The sequence below is a fragment of the Coloeus monedula genome (assembly GCF_965178545.1).
Source record: "Coloeus monedula genome assembly, chromosome: 10".
NCBI classification, from domain to species: domain Eukaryota; kingdom Metazoa; phylum Chordata; class Aves; order Passeriformes; family Corvidae; genus Coloeus; species Coloeus monedula.
Window position 1 is genome coordinate 20,306,283 of NC_138790.1, and position 17,136 is coordinate 20,323,418.

The 17,136-nt window shown below is 39.2% G+C and overlaps 1 protein-coding gene across 2 annotated transcripts in view; it reads left to right on the plus strand.

Annotated features, from left to right (window-relative positions):
* TBL1XR1 (TBL1X/Y related 1) overlaps positions 1-17,136 on the plus strand; it is a 109,888-nt gene that overhangs the window by 34,066 nt on the left and 58,686 nt on the right. For both annotated transcript variants that reach the window (XM_082288224.1, XM_082288223.1), the window contains exon 2: positions 13,653-13,717. The gene's annotated coding sequence lies outside the window, so the exon portion shown is untranslated. The remainder of the gene's footprint in view (positions 1-13,652; positions 13,718-17,136) is intronic.

A 17,136-nucleotide genomic window follows, 5' to 3' on the forward strand; every position in this document is an offset into this window, starting at 1 on the left:
CTACTGTACAAATGGGAACAACTTTATTATTCTTTTGACATTACTTGTAGTTAAAATCAGCCTTCTTTGTTTAGTCTTTGGTGTTTCTTACTGATGTTCCAGAAGGGATACAGAGGAGGCACTGTACAGAAACCTCTGGATGAGATGTACAAGTTAATAACCAATGAGCTGAGATTTTATGATATCCACAGTGAACTTTTGGGGAATGCTTCCCTGCAGAAGTGAGAGCAAGTGTGGTACTGCTGGAGTGAATTACAGAAGAGAAGTGAAAAAAAGCTGAGTTTTGAATGAATACTGAATATAAAAATAATTGCAGGCATAATTAAGATACATGACTTCCTGTGGCATCCTCTTATTCTCTTTCTTGGTGTAATTACCTGAAGATTACTGTAGTCTGGATACAATTTTGTGGTTTATTTCAATATATTTGTTGGTTTTGCATTCAATGGTAAAGCTAAGCTTAAAAAACAAACAAACAAAAAATCAACCCACCCAGGACAGAACAGTTAAATTTCCTTTATTTGTTTGTTTGGTGCTCACTGTTCTACCTCTGGAGGGGCACCAAGCACCTCAGGATGTGGGAATGTCCTGCTAGGGTTTTCCTTGGATCTGTTTTCAATGACTTGCATCCAGAGACAGAGAGACTGCCTGGTGCTGTGTGCCTTTGCTGCCCTATTCAAAATCTTTTTCTTTTGAAAGTAGTGAACGACTCTTTGAATATCAAGGCTGATTATAGATGTTGTTTTAAGGAGGTCTTTTAGGCTTTAATTTACACCTTTGACTACTTAATACCAGAAGAAATGTCTGCCAGGCCCCAGGTGGATTAAAGGGAAAACAACTTAATCAACAGGCAGAAGCCCTTGTTTGAAGTAATTGATTGTAATTTTGCTTTGGATTTAGAGAAATCAAACTTTGTGGAGAAAATAACTGCGCTGCCATCTATTAAAATGTTTGATTTGCTACTAAGATTGAATTGTTGTAGTAGCAGTGGTATTTATTTTGCTAATCAGACTGATTTACTGCTTTGCTCTGCTTTTGTTAAAGCACATAACCTTTATTTATACAAATTATTTAAGTTTTTATGACTTTTTATGAAGTTGCAAGTTGATGAATACTGTGTTTCTAATTTATTGTGTCAAAGCACATTTAGAGGAAGGCGTGTATCTAATGCACAAAATCTTCACTTGGTTTACTGTTGCAGTGGATAAAGAGGGAAACTTCTACATTTCAAACTAGGAAAAAGTACTCTTTTGACAGCAATGAAATGGATTGATTTTCATGTTCAGTATTTTGGAATAAGTGGGGGTTTGTCATCTCATTACTGGCAGATTAATTTCTCATCCTTGAGTATCCAGAGTACATACAAGGCACTGAAGCCACTTGAATGCAAAACAGTTGTGGTATTAAAAATAATTTCTATGCCACTGTAAAAGCTGATCACTTAACACTTTTAGTTCATGAACACTCTGCCCATGATTTCCAGCAGTTCCATTGATTGCTTAGTTTTTTTCAAAATTTAATATATTGCTTGATTATTTCATTTATTTGATTTTTTTTCCTAGTGGCTTAAAGCAGATTTTGGTACAGGTAGCCAAAAGTTTAAATTGAATTTGAAATTAAAATCTAAACTTAATTTTGACATGATATTTCTATAGTTTCTATATCTGCAGTGGGTTCTGTTGTCAAAACATGGAAGAATTTCAGTTGAAGAATTACAAAAGGATTTTTTTATTGGCTTTTTTTTTTAAATAGAAATTCTTTGCAAATATGAAAAACCTCCCTCTTTTTGAAAGAAATAAACAGAAATGCTTCTGCAGAATTCTCTCTTCTGCTCCCCTCATGCTGTGAGCCAGTGGCACTGGGCAGGAGACACAGCCCTGCTGTAGGGAGCCAGTGGAGATTCTGCCCCCCAGTTCTCTTTAGGCACCATCATTTAGTTGTGTTTTGTTCTAGTTGGTTAAAATAATAAGCAGCAGGGTTTAAAATTTACTGTATGGTATCTGTAGGGATTTGTATTTTAATCTTTCTTAATTCTAAACATATTTAATGTTGATATCATGGAAGCATCTATGTTCTTTACTAGAATTTTTAAGTTCACCCAGACTCAGTCCTGCCTTTTTGGGTCTCTCTGGCCATGAGTAACTCAGCTACTCATCTTGGGCAGTGCTCACAGTTTTTCTTTGCAAGAGATTTGGTTAATTTAAAAGAGAAAAATAAAAGCCTCAGGAGGGTTTGGGTGGAGTGCCTGAGATAGGACTGCTGAAATGACCTCACCAGGTCAAGTCTACTGGTGACTGAGGATGAGCAGGAGTGCCTTTCTGGTTTGTTAATCAAAAGGAACGAAAATGTTGGCTTTAATGTTTTTGCAAGTACACCTCTCTTCCTAAAATGTGTCACATGAGAGACGTGAGGTGTGTTTGGACAGACAGAGTTACATGTGAAATCAGATTGCCCCCTTGGCAATTTTAAGTACTACCAAAAACGAGGAGCTGCTGCAGTGTTCCATTGCACCACGTTGCTTTAATCCAGGGTTATTTCCTTATCTTGCCCTTTATGGCTCTACAGCTTGTGCTGGGACAGAGGAATTTCATGCAGTGACGGGAGGCTTCGTAGATCTTTTCCATACGTGTGTTACTAACACTTTACACTGTTGTTGCTTCTCTGGCATGAATTATTTGCACTTCGCTGTGCCTGCCCCCCTTCATCCACACTCATCTTTGCCCTGTGAGCCTATGGTTGGTTCTGGCTGGTCCATGGAGCCACTATCTTCAAAATTTGGTAAGAATGTTTGGCAAGTGCCATTTTGAGGACTGGCAATTGTTCAAGTCAGTTGAGAATTTTGTAGTAAAGTCGTTACACAATGAAGTTATAACAATTAACTCTTCATATGCAGGCTAAAATAAATGAGTGTCATTTCATTTTTACTGCTTTACGGGAAGATATTAGGAAGAAAAACATAAAACTAGTAAAGTTTTCTGAATCACTGCATTAACAGGTCAGGTAAAAATGCCCCAAGGAAATTAACTTGACAAAAGAACAAATAGTGATAATTGCTCTTAAACTGAGCTTGTTGGGTCTACAAATGTTGCTGGCAAAACTGCATCCTTCTTGTTTTTGTGAGAGAGGGAGCGTCAGTGTGTAGGTGGCGTGCACACACAGCCTGCTACAAGTCCAGGAGGGTCAAGGAGACTTCTCTGAAAAAGTGTCAAAACCAGTCCAGTAGTAGTATTCCTGGGAGAATATGGCAAGTGGATTTATTTCTGGGTAAAGTTGGTATAAAAAAGAAGGGCAATGTGTTAAATGGGTCAGAAGTGCTAGTGTTTGAGACATTTTATAATTCCAAAATTTTGTTTGTTCCTTAGGTAGCGATAAGAAAGATAAGACACAAGAAGAAGTCTGATAAACAATTGCAGCTGTACAGTGTCATGCAACAAAAAATACGTATCTTGAACCTTGTTTTTATCTGATCTGGTAAACTGTCTCTTCTGAAGTGCAGCAGCTTGTAAACCTGTGTTTTTATTACTTGTTGGTGATGGAAGATGCATCATTATTGGGCTGCCAAGTAGTGTGTGTTTATTACTCTGTGCTCTATAGGGTCTGTGTATCTGTTAGTGCTAAATACCTCATATTGTTCCATTTCAACATTCTGCCACTGATGTGGAAAAGCATGGCATAAAAGCATCCTCAAAAAAACAGGGAAGAAAAACCCTTGACTAGGTGTGACTAAAATAATATCTACCATGTTCTGTTTGGAGATGAACCAGACCCCAATATTTGACACTTGACACTGAGGGGAAATACTTTCGCTAGGTGGAGCATTTTTGACAAGTGTGTTTGTTTGATACTCCTCCCCCAAGCATTTGTCACTTGTTTCATTGGTTAACCAATGTGTGTTAGCATGATCACAAAAGAAAGCAGCAAAATTTACAGGCCTTCTGTTTGTTCTTTATCAATAAAAAGAATTAAATATCTGTAGATTCAAATGGAAAATAGAAGCATAGCTTTTTTTATTTTATTTTTTTTTTATTTTTTTAGTTCATAAGCATTCATCATTTTTTCCTTTTAAAAATGAAAACTGGGCTGGTCTGTGGATGCTTTAGTGAATCTGTATCAGAGCAGCAAAAACTACATCAGGAGCAAGTCACTTCAGTGATGGCACCCATCTGGCATTTTTTAATATTAAGGTGTGGGTAAATTTTCTATCTTTAACAAGCTGAAAGATTAAGGAAGTTTTATTTCCCAAATACCAGGAACAGAGGTCTTGAGTTTGTTACTTTTTCTGACCAGTCTAGTAGATCACATTGATAAATGTGAGTTGACTTAAAGAAGAAAAGCCCCAAACCCACCAGTTTCATGAAGCCCTGACAGCAGTTACAGAGAATGAGAATTCTGTAGGCGACTGCAGAGGCAGAATTCTGTAAATGAAATTCCCAAACGGTGAAATCCTATCCCCAGCCTATTCCAGTTTGAACGAGATTTGCAGGATGCACAGCTTAGCCAGTTTCAGATTCCTGGTGTGAAACAATCAAGATAAGAATCAAAAAGTAAAGAAAGGGAAAAGCCCTGTTAGATTGAACACTATGCACTAATCTTTCTCCTTAGGCAGAATTACTCCTTCCAGAGTCCTTACTACTCTTGTTTAAAATAACAGAAGCCCCATGGCACAGAGTTTCTCTTAACTTGTCTTCAGCTGCATGATTTTGTTATGGGGAAGTTTTTTTCCTTGGTTATTTAAAATGTATTTGCAGCTACCCAATCTTCACTAGACAAATCTAATTCTTCTCATTACCCTTGATATTTGCTCCTGTGAAATTGCTGTTTCTTCTCCTGTCAGGGATGTTACGTAGCTGTACTTGAGACTGATACCTTAACTAACATCAGCATTCTTTTTTCAACTTTTTTAATGTTTGTAAACTGGTGTAATAGGTTATCTAATCACACTTCCACTATAAACACCTGCTGTGTGTTGCTCTGTGTGTGTAACACATACGTTCAAAGGGATATAAATTGAGCTGTATAGCTGCAGTGACGGTAGGAAATTCAGCAGAAAATATTTCCAGTGAAACAAAACTACGGACTTCACTCATTTTGGCTGCAAATTAAGTTTGCTTAGGGTTTTTTTACACTCATTTTCAATAGGGACGAACCTTTTCCTACACGTAAGAAAATCCAACGTAATTGAAATGTTAATTAACATATCAAACAGTATTTTTAGAAGGGTTTTTTTTTTTTTAATTTCAGGATAGATCACCTAGGTATATCCTGGAGGTATGTAGTTTAATAGTTCCATTGAACACATATAGGTAAACCCTCTTTACTGCTTAGAACAGGCTTGAATAAGGACATTGTTAGGTAGTTACCAATTAATCATAGCCTAGTTGATGATCTTTGTAAGACCTCTCTGCTGTGGTTTCATTTCCTGATGCTCATCAGTTCTTTTCAATGTGTTGTCTGTGATGAATCAAATACATGTTTTCCTTGGTCATGCTCGAGTCCTGTTATTAAAAAAAAGAACAAGTGGCACGATTATATTCGTTTAATATGCTGCTGTTGATTAATGACTTTAGTCCATTTATTTATTAAATGCTGCTCTCCTTGACCATAGTGCTAAAGTAAATATTTTGCTATGTTTCTCTGTCCTGTAAGCTCCTTATTTATTGGAACATGTTTTGGTGTCTCTTACTCCCTGTACAAGTCTGATATTGATGCAACTATTTTGCTATTCAGTCAGTATGACAGGCAAACAGCTCTGGTATCTAAATGGTTTGAAAAGACAACAGAAGAACAGATACATGTTTTATACAGTTAGTTGTTGTGCTGTTGCTGGTACAACTCATACCTAGTACATCATTCCATGTTTGCTGAGAGCTTTTTGTGCTGGGCTCCCTTTTGCAGTCCAAAGCACCAGGCATCCCTTGGAAACCTGTATTTTGATATGGAGTTATAGGGCTGCTCCTGCATTTCTTCCCTTTCAGGGCTGTCTTCCCTCTTCCTTTCTTGAGCCAGTTCTATCCTCCTTTGACCCTGCAGTGGGATGCTTCAAGAGCTGAGTGGTAGAAAACTGTTAATTTTTTTTAGAGGAAAGGAAGTGTTGAGAACCCAGCTGGGAGAGGGTTGATGAGGGTAGACTGAGGTCTCCCCACGCAGTAGCAGTTAGATCTTGGCTTGGATGTGACTTGAGCATAAAATTAAACCAAAGCCTTCAGGTGAGCCATATCTCTGATCTCTTAGGGACAAGAGACAGCTCATTTGGGAACAAGTGTCCCTCTGTCTTCTGTGATTTTTAGCCCTTTCTGCAGGGAAGGCTTCCCTTCTCAGGAGGCAGGAAAGCTTTCCACGGTAATGAGAGGCACAGGCTTTTTTCCTATACCCTGCTCTGCAATTTGTCACAGCTCAGTAGTTGCTGTGTAAGAATAAGCTGTCCTTTTAGCAGGGATGGCTGGATAACCAGTGCACGAACAAGGGCAGCCCTCTCCAGGTAGGTTTTAACTCTTTATGAATCAGAGCCCTCACATGAGGTTGCAAAATTGCTCTGTTAGAGAAATGGTGGAGGCATGGAAATAACAGGGGCCAAAGGTTTGTAGGGAAGATGGTATTGTCTACTGGTGGCACGGTGTGAAGAGCTGGAAAAAGGAAAAAACATCCTTGTGTTTCATTGGTCTTGGGCAACTTGTCTGCTGCTTAGTCACAGGGTTTACCTGTACAGGAGGAACTTAATCTGTAGGTTATTTGTGTGAAAATATGACCAAGACACAGTAGTTGTGTGGAAAGGTGATGCTGCTGCCTGAGTGCATTGTGCCTCAGGTATCACTCAGTTTTGAAAAATTCCAGGGGAAATGAGAGGGGGCTGCAAGCAGAAGTGCAGCAGCTTTTGTTGAACAGTATTTTTGAAAACAAAAAAGAAATTATTCCTTGATGCATTTAATTGATGATCTCAGGGCATTCAGTGTTAACCCTTTTTGGCAGTGTGAGAGGCTTATGTTTTTCTCTGGCTTTGCACAAAACAATTATAGTAATGATAATTTTAGGAAGAATCTGGAACACATTATAAACACTAAGGTGTTTTTGTGGAGCTGTATCCCAGGAACATCTGGAGTGTATGAGCCCAAGCTCCACCACAAACTTTCTTTTGGCCTCTGGTATGACTTAAAGTTTTCAGAAAAATATTTCCATACCTGTGGATTTGTAAGTGCTTTTGAGTTTTAAAAGTAACTCATAATTTTGAGGGCTATTTTAAAGGAATTCTTGGATCCTAACTCTTCAGCCTGTGCTATTACTACCACATACCCAATATCACAAGTAAGGTGGATTTGTAAGAACGTTTTGGAATACCTTTGTTTTTAAACCTGGCATTTGCTGCAAGGGCAAGTATCCTGGGAAGTACTCCTGCAGTGGGCAGACAGAAGGCAACCAGCCTTCCTACTGTGTCCTCAGACAGGGAGAGTCACTTCAGCACCACTGGGTGTACACAGCACTCAGGGTCAGTGGCCACAGTGGGACAACTTGAGTCTGTTGACGTCAAGCTGTCTGCAAACACCTCTTGCAGCAGAGCCCGAGCCCCACTGCATTGTCTGAATGTCCTCAGCAGCTCCTTAGCTTGGCTTGGCAAAAATGTAGATCTGAGCTGCTACTCTGAAAGGATGCCCTGTTTGACTTCTGGGTGCCCAAAGAACTAAAGGTGGTAGTGGCAGCAACACTGAGGGAAAACCAGCCAGGGCTCCCATGGTGGTTACACTCATTGAGGTTGAAAATATCACAATATTGTCACATCCTTTTGTTATTTTGGGAGATTTCCTTATTTAAACGTTTTGAGCCTAATTCCAAATGTGATGTCTACGTAAAACATGTGTCCCCTCTCCCCAAATCATGGCATATTTGAGATAGAATTTTAATGAAATCAATAAATTAAGCTTGCCATAATCTAGATAAGTTCTTCTGCAAGGCCACCATGAATCCCAAAGCAGAGGAATATATTGTTCTGAAAACACAGCATCTGTCTAAAAACACAGTTGAGGCAGGCACTGTGAGCAGAAGAAGGTGATTTTCCAGGAAAGTGGTTTGAGCTTTGTTCCATATCGCCCCATTGGAGACCAATTTAAAAGTCCTTCTAACCTTGCAGCTATCAGTTCCCTACAAACACATTTCCATGTTGACAAAAGCAGCTGCTGCCTTCCTTCAGCTGTGAAGGCTCATCTCAGTTAACTGGCTCTGAGTAGGGAAGGGAAGGGTTCTCACCCACCAGTGCAGCTGAGTTGATTTAGCGAGCTGGAGAAGGTTGAATTAGTATCATGGGAAATATGTCTGTTCTTACTTTGAGGAAAGGGAATGGGAAAAAATATTCTGAATTTTTTTTTTAAATATTCTGAACTTTTTTTTGTCTCTTGGTTCAGTTTTTTAGGTATGTATTTGGAATCTGTATTAAACATACTGAGAATAATAGAGTGGCTAAAAGTTACACATCAGATTTTTTTTTTTTTTTTTTTTTTTTTTTTTTAGAGAAGGAAAAATGTTTTTCTTTTTCCCATTTGAAGTGAGTCTGCTGACAGTATCCAGTTTGACAGGCTGTTTTTGCTGATTATTATGCCAGTGATGAATTTAAATTTAAAACTTAGTTCTAGTCCAAAAACACAGAAAAAATATTTGTCAGTATGCTACTGTTACGATCAATATGACACTAGTCATCAGGTCCACTATTTTCAGAAGAAAAACCCCACAAATTGGAAACTACCTTGAATTTTCACAGGTGGGCCCCCATCCTGGAGGTAGCAGTCTGTGAAGGTGGGGTGTTGTGAGTGCTTTAGGTCCTTTGGCAGAGTGCTTTGAGTAATAACTGTTTATAGTCTTTCCCAGTCTGGACTGGGTTTAACTTCATTCTCTAGGACCTTCTAACTTCCAGTTTACATGAATTGGATTACTTGCTAATGAATTTTATTTAAATGCCTTGCAAGTGAAATGGTGCTGCAGCACTGCTCACCCTCCTTCTGTGGGTACTGGCTGATTGGTATTGACAAGATTTACTGGGGTGCTTTATGGGTTTTTAATGGAGCTGGCTAAGTTGGTTTCCTCTCCAGCAATTCAGCTTCCTTCCCTTTCAGTGTGCTAGGAGCTATTTTCTGTGATTGTCTCAGTTTTTGACTGTTACAGAAATTGGTGTTTAAACTCCTGCAGTATTCTTTTGCTCTGGTCTGACTTGTCCTGTGTTTGTCACTGCACAGTGGATCCTGTTTCTGTGGGCTTACAGTGAGTGGTTTCTGTATCCGGATGATCTTTTCTCCAGAACAGTGCTGTCTGGTTGCCCAGTTCTTATTCTTTATCCCCTCAGAAACCCTTTGTTTTGGCAGTTGGTTCACATATGTTCACAGACATACAGGTGCTTGTTCTATGTAAGAGTATTCCTGAAGTGTTGAAAGTTGTACAGATTTAATGTGATACAAATGTACAAGTTAAGCATTTTTTCTTTGAAACATCTGGAAAGTCAGCTTACATCAGGTTTTTCTATTCTTCTGATGGAAGAAAGGTAAAAGAACAAAGATCAGGAAATAAAAATCTCTCAATTGACAGAGAAGAGCTGTTTCAGATAGAGTTTAGGAATTTGTGTGGAAATGTCTCTGGGCAGGTCTTAGATACTTTCAGTGCTTCCTGATGAGGCTTCTTGTAAAACATCTTCGCCCACGCCATGTTCCCAGAGTGAAGTACTGGAGCAGTCTGTGCATGTTATTTTGTCACTAGGAACCCTATTGCTACCTACCAGTTTCAAGTAATGACAGTTTTTAACAACGTCTTGTGTGTGGTGCTGATTTACCCCCCCACACACTCGTGCGTATTTGTTTCTCCTGAATTTTCTGAGTTGGTATTTGTCTCAGTTTAGCCTCTCCGTCAGATCTGAAAAGCAGATGTTGTTGTAGACGTGCTGAATTGCTTTAAAAAAATCGCCATACATCACTGTGGAACTGTGATTAAAAGGAATAACTTTGGTTTTCTCTGTTTATGTTCCAAGTGCAGCAGTGGTAGAATCACCATTAGCTTTGTGTGTGCCTATTAACCAAATGAAAGGAAGGATTCAATGGAGTGATTACTTTTCAATTTAGGCTTTTAAAATTATTGTCTCATGCTTTTTGCAGCCTAGTTACTGAGGGGGATATCCAGGATTTAGTTATTTTTAATTCTATTTTGATTGGGACACTTTTTCCAGATACTGAATCTAGATAAAAGCAGGATACTGAAGAATAATGTAGAAGAAAAGATACTGTGTCCTTAGAAGGCTTTTGTAATTCGGAACGCGCAACATCTAATGACTAAATTTGTTGTTAGAGCTCAAATAGCACCAAAATCTCAGAAAGTAGTATAAACAGTGTGATCCTAAGAGGATTAGGAAAAAAACACAAGTGCACAAGTTCACATGGGGAACAGGAGCAATTCAAAGCTCACACAAAAACCACTGGTTTAGCTGTAGCACAAACCCAGTGTAATGTCTGGGAAGGAGAAAAATAGCACCAATAGCAGCATTTCTGGAAGGAAATGGTTAAACATTTCTGCAAGTAGCTTTTAGAGAAATCCTTGCTTTGAACTGATTATGTTTGGAAACAGATAAGAACTAACATCAGTGTACAGCTGGTCTGTGTGTTTATAACCAGATTTGTCACTGTGTTGGTGCCAGGGTTGTTTTTATATGTGGTTTCCTTTGTACCACACAATTATTACTTGGTTGATAGTAGCAGCCCAATCTGTGCAAGCAGCATAGATGGGTATTTGCTGCTTTGGTGAAGGTGGTTTGGTGTGTTAGTTTTGGCCCTGCAGGTGGGAACTTGCCTGTTTAAGGCCTGGGACATGGGTGGTCTGTGTGCACCGCAGCAGGATGCTCTTCATGGGAGAGGATGTTAGGTGTTGTACTGAGTGTTTGGCCCAGAATCTCAGAGGGACACGGGCATCAGGTGTGTCATTCTGTGCAGAAAAAACTGGTGTGGGCAAGGCTGGTGAGCACTGTCTATGAGCACATGTCAGTGCACACATGGCAAAAATCTTTCTTTTCAAGTTGAGGGAAGCAGTGTTCAATTGATGTTGAGCACATTAGTCATTAGGCAGTGGTGAGGTGTTCCCAGCCCCTCCAATATGAAGGATCCCAACTCACAAACTACTGTGCATTCCCCAGGTGTGCCTTATCAACTTCAAGGGCATCTGGTGGATTATTTTTAAGTGTCACATAGTGTAGCTGTTACTACATCTGGGAACCTGTTTAAATCACCTTAATGTGTCAGAATATAAAGGTGAGAGATAGTCTAAAATCAATAAATTATAACTGTCACCTGCATTGTTTCAAGGTACATGCCAAAATCCAATAGGATAAATTTGGAAAGAAAAAAAGCTGCTGATGAGGCATTTGTACTCAGCAATTGATTCTGAAGAAGGACATTGCAGAGTTTTCTAAATGTTTACACCTCGTTTCAAGCACCCTTATTTAAAACTGGAGCCTACAACCAATTAACATTGAGTAAGGAATGAAGCAAAGTCAGTGAACCCTTTCTTTTCTCATTCTCTGCTCTCTTGAGTCTTTGCTTCCAGCTTTTTCCGTGTCACTGCCCAGTTTAGATGTAAAGCAAAGGACAAGAAGCCTCTTCCACGGATCAGGCGGAAAGGTTTCCCTCTCTGGCTTTCAAGATAAGTACTGCACTCAAGATTGCACAAGGGCAAAGAGGTGTTGGAAGGAGACAGTCTGGGCAGTGTGTACTGAAGAAAGCCTTTTTTCACTGAAGAAAATGGTTTATGTTTGTGCAATCATCCTTTTATTTATGTTTGCCATGTTCCTTCCCAAATGAAATAACCCAAACCAAGCATTGCACTCGGAACAGGGTAGCAGGGCCCTCCTCTGCCTTTCTCTGCACACGGCTTTTATCATGATTTAGACTGTTCTCAAAAGAGTATTGGTTGGTTGCTGTTTTGCTCTCTTTTTAAGGAAAACTCTTGTTATAAGCAAATACATGGGGTCTGCAGAGCGGGTGTTAATGCTTTCTCTTCTTTGCAGGTCTGCAGCTCAGGCTGTGGAAAAAAAAGCTTTCTGAGTAGCCTTGCATAGGATACTGTACCACTTGAGGAGTGGAGTTTCACTCAGCCTATTTACATAATTTCTGCAGCACTAGTACAACTAAGCAAGGAAATAAGAGCATGTTTGCAAATTCTTTCAATTCCCTGCATTCCTCAGCATCCTCTGCAGTGCCTCTTGCTTGCACTGTGATGTTTCTGCCTGCCTTGTAGGATCTTCTAAGAATAAAATAAGCCCAAATGCTGCAGCTTTTCTGCTTCTTGTTTGTTTGTTTGGTTAGTTTTTTTGTTTGTTTGGGGTTTTTTTTTGCCTGGGTCCAAAAATGGCTCTAATAAATGATTTCCTGCTGGTTGAGCCTGAAAATTGCACGTGAGAACCTTGTGTTGATCATGAGTCCCACAAACGATAGTTATTCTTTACTCATAGTAAAAGTTTTCTGAACACAGGTTGCAGATGCTTGGTAAAGAATTTAATCTAAAAATAGTCTGGTAATGCTTTATTAGTCACCCATGTCCATCTGTCACCCTTCCTGCTCTTTGAGTGAACGATTAGATTATGTCCTAAAGAAAAGTCATCTGGCAAGTATTTATATGGAGGGCAACCGCTCAGGAATATTAGTGTGAATAAAAATTGTTTGTCACTGCTGAATAAAAATGGATGTTGCAGTGGATGGAGTTACCACATATCTGGACATCAAAAGCTGTGTGCTTATACTTAGTTATTTTATTGTTGGGTGCATAAAATTATTATTGACATGTAAAGGAAATTACAAAAATGTAGGAGAGTGTGGATTTGTTTGGACTATGTTTTTGTTTGGGTTTTAATGGTGGACAAGATTTCTCTTGGATTTTGCACTAGGAAGATTTCTGTTATGTATGTGTTGTCAAGTGTTGCTAGCAATTAGTATGAGCTGATGGTTTTTTTTAATTACTGAGGTCACTGCTGGAGTTGGAAACTCTTTAGGCTCATGGACACACCTGTGTATATAAATTGAGTTATTTAGTGTGAGATGGGTTAGGAAAACAGATTTATTTTTCTTCCACTGCTTCACAGTGGATGTAACCATTTTGGAAGTCATACCACTGGAATGCTGATTTTTGTTTGGGGCTTTTCAGAGTGTTTAGATGTCAGTAGCTGTGGTTTATTTCCAGAAGAAATTTGGCATGGACAGATGATACTGTAAGTTGCCTAGTTGCCTTCCTGAAGCTTTTTGCAGAGAACTGAGGCAAAATGCAGGCATCAGGGTTGTTCTACCCCAGGTTGCTCTGCATGTGTGTGCTCCTGCTGAATGGGTGCGACCGTCTAGATGGTGCAAGTGTTCATTCAGCAGGCATATTTGTTCAAAGGCCTGTGTGCCAGGCTCCCTGCAGGAGCCGGCTCTGTGATGTTGGGAGGACAGGATATGTGCAAAACTCCAGCTCTGTGTGCTGTGCCCGAGCTCTGCTCTGGGCTCTGAGCCCATGCATGCAGTGGGAACGCTCAGCTCTGGGAGCTGAGCAGGCTGGGAGAGCCAGGAGGGTCCCAAGTTGGTAACATTTTACTGCATGTTAACAGCACTGTTTTCAAAATAATAAATATGAACGTTTCCTATTTTGTCTCCTTATTTCCCTGTCAGCATCACCCTTCTGTGGCAAGAGGCACCCGAAAGGAAAACTTCTGCATATCAATGCACTGCCAATGGTAAGTACCTTTTAAACTGACTAAAGGTGGTGTGGTTCCTCTCTGCACACATACCATTAGCAGGCTTACACTGCAAATAGTATTTTTAAAATAACTACTTTTTAGTATTCAAGTGGATTATTTTCATTTTTTAAGCAACGTCTAGACCATTATGCTGTTTGACAAAAATATTACAATTGCACCTGTTTTTATCCTGTGGAAAGTAGGGCAGCATGTTAATTTTGAAGTGAGAAGTGTGACTTGACAGTAACATAGCTTATCCTATTGGTAACTGGTGTTGCTTCCTCTTCTGGCCAAGAGCCTGTTTGGGGTGAGCTGTAGCCAAGCCGAGTGTTCTGTTGCCCCCACTTGGATGCTCTCTGCAGTTTGTTTCAATTTTAGCAGCTTTTCCCAGAAAAAAAACAACTCTGCATCGTCAGGTATATTTTGCTTCAGCCCATTTGTCAGTGTAAGACTAGTGAAGTTAAAATCTTAGCTTCTGCAGGAAAGGGCAATCTTCTTATTCCATCTCTGGAATGTTACTTGGTGTTACAGACTCTTAAAAATTCCTATTTTCAGGCTGTCCTTATGGTTTGCTGGTGCTTTCTGATAGTTGTGCAGATGGAAAGCAGAGCTGAGGCCTGAAGGGAAGGACTGGAACTTACTGCTTCAGCTTTGAACAAATAACCTCTCTTTAGCAGTTTTGGTATCTTATGTTGTCACAGCTGAGGTGTACAGGAGTGGTACCTTCAGCGTTAGCCTTAAGCAATAAATGCATAAAGTGCCAGTGTGAGTTCTGTGTTTGAAGGATCTCTAGATCACTGTGCACAGTACAGAAGTTAAAGGGATAATATTTTGATCTGCTTGCTTTGAAAACTCAGTTTTGGATCTGAGAGATGTGCTGGTTTCCTTTGCTTTGCATGTGGACATGGATCTAAAGAATATATAAATCAATTACAGCTTTACTTATACCTTTGCAACTCCACTGCCTTTGCCCTGTGAGGAAAATGATGCTCCAAGAGAGTTTGCTCAGATGTAACTTCTTTACTTTGAGGTAGTAAGCAATTCTGTTCACTCCGAAAGATGTAATGGAGTGAAATGTAATATATTTGTCAAAAAGTAAAGCAAATATACCTCTGAAATCAGAAGATCTGCACCAAGTGTGTATGTTGTTTAATAGCCTGGTTTTTAGGCTCAGAGTTGATATGTGTAGAGTTTATATTGATTTGGGATGAATTTCAGCTGGTGGGAACAGATTTGTTGAGTGAGAAAGCATCGTGTTTACCTGGCCACTCAGACTGGTGTTTTAACGTCTCAGTCCCGAAAGGAGCAGTGCTCTCAGCCTTTTCTAGTATTGCTAAATCTTCATTGTTGTTGTTGACCTTTTTCCAGCAAAAAGCTACTCTGTTTTCTTTTTATTTTGTAGTGCTTGAGTGTTATTTTAGTTATGATTTAAGATACCGATCTGTATTACTGCTTCTCTTAAAAACATGACTCATTTCGTATTAACCTAGTCCATATACTTCATAAAATTTTAAAATACTGAGAGACTGTACTTGAAATGTTACTGCACTTTGTCCTAATTTTCCCCCTACAAATTATATTAGAAATTCAGAATTGCACAGTCTCAAGGGCATGGTAGTTGTTACAGTGATCATAAAACATACTCAACTGTTACTTGCAGTGAAGTGAAGGACTCCCCACTCTTTTCTTTGAGGACTGTTTTTGTGCTATAAGTTGTTATATTTTATTATTCAAGAGATTTCTAAACCATTACTCACCTCTAATTAACTTTGAAATAGTTTGAATGTAGATTTAAGAGACAAGCAGACACATTTTTCATCATCCCCAAAGTAATCGTAACTTAAACCTGTACAGTAAAAAAGGCTTTCATAGGTTTTTATTATGTTTTTCCCTTGGATGTGTGTAAACAAAGTGTGGGGCAGAGGTTGCTGAAAAAAAGCAGGTTGTGTACATCTCCCAAACAGGACTTGCTTTAACCATGGTTGCCCATGTTCAACACATATATTTGAATAAGAAATTTTCTGATTCCCTTGAGAAATGGTTGTAGCATTTTTGATAATTTTTTAATCTTGATTGCCAGTTCCATTTCTTAGCAGTAAAAAAAAAAAAACCAAAAAAACCAATTTACACATCCTCTTCTGTTGTTTTCTTAGATTTTCAGTTTTCAAGGTAATTAAAAGAAGCTTATTTTTTGCATCATATTATGATATGCATACATATGTTATGTGTATGTTAACTGATAAACCAAATTGGGTAAATACCATGTTCTCCTTAAAAATTATTGCAGTTGTTGGCAATTTTTTTGAAAATACTTATACTGTGATATAGCATGGCTGTTATCAGTGGATGTATAGTCTCCTTCCCATTCTTCCAGCTAAATTTAATGTTCCTCACAATGTCAAAGGAAAGATACAAAGGCTTAATGAAAAAGGCATGTTAAGTGCAGGAGAGTAAGTGTATAATGCTACTTGTTCTAGTATTTTGAAGGTTCCTTTAGAGGCTGATAACTGGGTACTTAATTTGTGGTCACAAGAATTAATGAATGCGTTGGAAATAAAAATTTAAAGTCTTGGATCTTTGCTCTAAGCAAAAGATGCCATCAGGATTCAACAAGGGCTTTAGGAGATAAATTTTCTTGTTATATGATGGAACAGGTAGCTTACCCAAAAGAGATTTTTCCATCATACCTTGCAAGGGTTTTTTTGTGAGTTTTGGAAGCAGACCAGTTTGCCTTTCTGTCTTCTGCAAGTCATTGAAGCAGGTTTGTGTGTGTGCACGTAAAAACATGTGGGAATATAGGAGTGTGCTTATCTGTGCGTGTATTTATACACACATAGAGGTGAATTTAGAAATATAGAATGGACTGTGCGAAACCCAGGAACTTACAGAAAGGTGGGAGCTACCAGTTTGTGACTCTGCTATGACAGCTTGCTGGGATGGTTTTAATTTTACAGCAGTAACCAGAAAGGGCTGTGAAGGACTCAAACTAGCAGGGCAATGTGGTGGCCTTCTTAGAGGCATCCTGGAAAACACTGTGTCCAGGTTCTGAGTTCCATCCTTACTGCACGGATAGTTTGACAGAGATCGACACCCTGATCAGTATAAGAGGTCTCATGCAGAAGAGAATAGAGGATGTTATTGTTTATTACAAGCTGGCACAGGCAAAGTCAGGATAGGCAGTGAGCACAAAATTACCTAGTCCCCAGGAAAGCAGTGTCATCAACAGCTAAGGCATGTCCTCACAGTCTTGAGGGGAATACCAAGTAGATGATTTAAATCCATTCTTTCCAATGCTGCCTACTTTTAGGTGAACGCATTATATTGTGTTTCAAGGGTGTAACACACCTATTGTGTGTTATGTCAACTGTTCCTGCATGTAAGACATGTTACAGAACAGCTCTGCAGGCACTGAGTCT